Here is a 5310-nt window from a genome sequence, read left to right on the forward strand (position 1 = left end):
AAATTCAACCCAAGGAGGAACACCACAAGACACATCATGATCAAATTATCAAAAGCCAAAGACAAAGAAAGAATACTGAAAGCTGCAAGAGAAAAGAAACGCAAAACATTCAATGGTCCCTCAATACATATCTCAGCTGATCTCTCAGTAGCAACCCTACAGCCAGAAAAGAATAGGATTATATATTCAGAGTGTTGGAGGAAAAAGACTGTCAGCCAAGAATTCTATATCTGGCAAAACTAATCTTGAAATGTGAAGGAGAAATAAAATATTTTCCAGACAAACAAAAGCTAAGGGAATTAGACCTACATTACAAGAAGTGCTAAAGGAAGTTGTTTAAACTGAAAGAAGACAATGCTAAGGAGGAACAAGAAAACATTTCAAGGTACATAATTCATTGGTAAAGTAAGTTCAAAGAAAACGTCAAAATACTCTGATGTCGAAAGGGTGGTGAATAAACCACTGATATCTTTAGTATAAAGACAAAAGGATAAACCTAACAGGACAACAACAAATATAACAACCATATAAGGGATAGTCAATATTAAAAGATATAACTTGAAGCAACAAAGTGTCAAAAAGTGGAGGAATGACGCCAAAGCATAGAGTTGGCTTTGATTGTTTTTTTCCCCCTTAGAAATCAAAGTTAAATTGTTATTAGTCTGAAATAATCTGTTATAACTATAACATGTAACATTAGCCTCATGGTAACCATACCACAAAAACTTATAAGAAACATACTAAAAATAAATAGTAAGAAATCAAAATATATGATTAGGAAAAACCACTTGATCACAAAGGAAGACAGTAAGATCAGAAAAAAGCAAAAAAGGATCAACAAAACAAACATAAAAAAGGCCTCAAAATGGCAGTAACAAGTTCTTATATATCAATAATAACTCTAAATGTAAATGGATTAAATGTCTCAGTTAAAAGACACAGAGTGGCTCAATGGATTATAAAACAAGAACCAACAATATGGTACCTATAAGAAACTCAGTTCACCTATAAAGACACACACCATCTGAAAGTGAAGAGATGATATTTCACACAAATGGAAACCAAAAAAGAGCAGAAGTTATATTTATATCAGATAAAATAGACTGCAAGCCAAGGAAACTAAAAAGATACAATCCTTATGTCACCATTATATAATGATAAAGGGATCAATTCAACAAGAGGATATAACAGTTCTGATATATATGCACCCAACTCTGGAGCACCCAGTTATATAAAGCAATTACTATTAGACCTACCAGAAGAATTAGACTCCAACACAATAATAGTTTGAAATTTTAAGAACCCAATTTCACCAAAGGACAGATCATCCAGAGAGGAAATTAACCAGGAATCATCAGAATTAGCTTCTACTTTAGGCCAATTGGACCTAACATACATATACAGAACATTTTATCCAACAGGTGGAGAATACACATTTTTCTCAGCAGGACATGGAACATTCTCTAGAATAGACCATATATTAGGTCACAAAACAAGTCTCAACAAATTTTAAAAAACTGTAATCATATCAACTAACTTCTGCTACCAAGTGGAATAAAATTAGAAATAAACAAAAGTGACACTAGAAACCAAACAAATATATGGAAATTAAACAACATGCTTCTAAACAATGAATGGGTCAAAGAAGAAATCAAAAAGGAAATTTAAAAATTCCTGGAGACAAATAAAAATGAAAACACAACATACCAAAACCAATGGGATACAGCAAAAGCAGTTCTAAGAGGGAAGTGTACAGCATTAAAAAAAAGAAAGACTTCAAATAAACAACCTAACATTAACACCTCAAAGAGCTGGAAAAACCCAGAACAAACCAAATACAAAATTGGTAGAAGGAGAGAAATAACAAACATCAGAGCAGAAATAAATGAATTAGAGATTTTTAAAAAATACAAAAATTGATTAAACAGTTGTTTTTTTGAAAAGATAAACAAAATTAACAATCACTTGACTAATGAAGAAAAAGAGAAAGGTCTCAAATAGGCAAAATTAGAAATGAAAAAGGAGACATTACAACTGATAACACAGAAATATAAAGGATCATGAGAGACTTCTACCAACAACTATAAGTGAACAAACTGGAAAACCTACAAAAAATGGATAAATTTCTTGACATGCAATTTACCAAGGTTGAATCATGAAGAACTAGAAAACCTTAATAGACCAATAATGAGTAATGAGATTGAACCAGTAATAAAATTAAAGTCTCCCAACAAAGAAAACCTCAGGGTTAGTTGGCTTCACTGACAAATTCTACCAAACATTTAAAGACCTGATACCAATTCTTCTCAAACGCTTCCAAAAAATTGAAGAGGAGGGAATATTTCCAAACTCATTCTATGAGGCCAACAATAACCTCATACCAAAACTGAGAAAAGACCCAACTACAACAAAAACGAAAATCACAGACCAATATCCCTAATGCTCCTTTATATTTAGCCCAGTAATGACTATAGATGGTGTCATTTCTTAATTGCTTACAATGTGGACAGGCACTTTTAAACACTGCCTCCTATTTCAAACATTACCATACACAAAAGGCATAATGTTCTTTTTAAAGATAAGGAAATTGAGGCACAAGTGACAACTGTTAAGTGACAGTCTCAATATGAACTGAAGACTGACTCCAATGAAAGTGCTTATATCCACTGTGATTTTTCTTACTACCACTGTCTGTCTTCCTGCAACTGAGTCTTTCTCTTCTTTTCTTTTTGGACCACATTTGTCACTAAACATTTTCTCCCCATGGCTACGAGGATATTAAAAATATTTAAGAACTGGTACAGCACGGAAGTTGACCAATTAGCATAGATGCCTGATGGGTTAGTGCAGGGAAGGGTCCTGGAATGCCAGAGTTTGACCCCTTAATGGCTGTGGTTTCAGAACTGAGGGGTTCCCAAAGGAATCCTGGAGAGAGAAGTAGGGTTCTCAAGGGCTTGGGACGACTAACCTTCACTCTTTTAATAGGAGGTGTGGCTGTGAAGATGCAGAATAGCTCGATATAGGCACTGACTGGCTGAACAAATGAATAATAGCAAGACAGACCTCCGACCTTGCGAACAACTGTTTTGCTTCAGAATTCCTACTAGAAAAAATGTGGAAGAATTTGTACATTGTGTGAGAGTATATATTCAGTCTCTCACATAGAGACTGGTGATATCAGTACTGAGAATACGATGGAGCAGAAAAGAGGGTGGTAGTTTTAGCTACATAAGCCCAGATTCCTCAAAGACTTAAAACAAAACAAAACAAAAAAACCCCTGCATTGAATACTAGAAACAGGTTAATCTTGTTAGTTCCTTGCGTTGCATTTTTAAAGATAATGTGTATGAAAAGTTCACTGAAGAAAACTTAGAAAATAAACAGATTTGGACTTTCAAAATGAGTTCCACATTTTGGAAATAAATATGTTAGTGTACTATTTTACTGGTTCAACAAATGTCTGGTGATTTTTGTCATATTCTTTGATGAGCAAATAGTACCATGATGCTGCATTTGATATAGTTGAGAACCATACAGGAAGAGAGAAAAGAGGGGGCAAATATTCCAGAGGACTGCACAGATATGCACTGAGGAAAGGTTTTGGAACTAACCCACTATCCGAAAAAATGAACACCATTTACAAGCCACATGAGAATCTGAGTAGGTGTATTTCCTTAAATAATACAAATAAAAAATTCTGTATCATTACTAATATCCTAAAAAATCTTTATTATATCTGACTTACCATTAGAAATATCTTTTAAAACATTTTATGTCAGATTATATAGTTGTTAAATGATAAACTGTACACAGGTAGAACTAACTTTGAAATGCCTTTAAATAAAATAATACAAACTATATTTGTAGTTCGATCGGTAGTGGGAGCGGAGAGCGGACCCCAGAGGAACCTGGGCAGCCCCACCCCCGCCGCGGGCCTAGTTACCATCAGACCCCGGGAGGCGCCGCAGCTGCCGCAGCGGGCCCGTCACCGCGCGCGACCACGAGCAGCGAGGCGGACACCCGGCAGCGGCGCAGGGAGCGGTGGCCCGGGCGGCCGTACATTGGCGGCGCCTGCAGCCGGGGACCAGGTCGTCACAACGAAGGTTTCGGGAACAGTAAAATGGTTCAATGTAAGACACGGACATAAATGACACCAAGAAAGACGTCACTGTGCACCAGACTGCCGTAAAGAAGGCGAACCCCAGGAAGGATCTTCCCGGTGCAGGAGATGCAGACAGTGGAGTCTGGCGTTGCTCAAGGAGAAAAGGGCGCGACGGCAGCAAATGTCCCAGGCCCTGGTGGAGCTGCGGTTCATGACGGTGAGAGCCCCGCAGACCGTAACCGTTACAGACGCCAACCACGGCCTAGGGTCCTCCACGCGACGACCAGCAGAGTGACCAGGACAGTGCCGTGGAGAAGGGAAGGAGGAATGCGGAGCGCTCCCAAGGCCAGGCCCAACAGCGCTGGCCCCACCGCAGGGACGGTCCCCCCTCACCGCCTGCGGACGGCCTGGGGGGTCGCCCACACTGTTCCAACCGTCCGTCCTGTGCGGGGAGAGCGGGTGGGGTGCTGACAACCGAGGTGCGGGAGCACGAGGTCGACCAGTGAGACAGCGTGTGCCCCGGGGTGACGGACCCCGATTCCGCAGGCGCCCTCCTCGCCGAAGACAGCCGAGAGAGGACGGCAGGAAAAGGGAAGGGTGAGGACAATGAAGCGGACGAGACCCAAGGTCAGCAGCCACCGCGATGTCGGTACCGCCGCAGACGCCCAGAAAACCCTCAACCACGACATGGCAAAGGGACAAAAGCAGCAGCTCCCAGCTCCCAAGGCTGAGCAGGGCGGGGCTGTGCAAATGCTGGTTTTGCCATCGCCTCACCTTCTGGTTCAGTCATCCCGCAAGAGAAATGAACATGGAATTGCAGAAACAAGAAATGAGCAGAGAGTGGAGCTGAAGGCCTCAAGCGCTTGCTTTGGCCTGTTGACCAGATCACTAGAACTATCAGCACTATCTACGCAATATAGGGGGGTTATTATTTTTACTTAAAAACGTCTGTTTCTGGTAACGATAAAAGTGTTTTGTTATGTTTTTAAAAAGTCTGGTTTTTCTCAATACACCTATAAAGGTTTTTTAATTGTTTCATATCTGGTCAAGTTGAGGTTTATAAGAACTTCATTTTTAATTTGCAATAAAAGTATACAACTTGATTTTTTCAAAAAAGTGTACAAACTGCAAGCACCTGTTAATAAAGTTGTTAAAAAGAAAAACCCAAAAAACTACATTTGTACTCTAGGGATTCACATGTAATTAAA

General features: G+C 39.6%; 1 pseudogene; it reads left to right on the forward strand.

Annotated features, from left to right (window-relative positions):
• The first annotated feature begins 3830 nt into the window (after positions 1 to 3830).
• On the forward strand, positions 3831 to 5044 carry LOC134364547 (Y-box-binding protein 1-like; annotated as a pseudogene).
• Positions 5045 to 5310: the final 266 nt, after the last annotated feature.

The sequence above is a fragment of the Cynocephalus volans genome, chromosome 16 (genome assembly GCF_027409185.1).
Source record: "Cynocephalus volans isolate mCynVol1 chromosome 16, mCynVol1.pri, whole genome shotgun sequence".
Taxonomy (NCBI): Eukaryota; Metazoa; Chordata; class Mammalia; order Dermoptera; family Cynocephalidae; genus Cynocephalus; species Cynocephalus volans.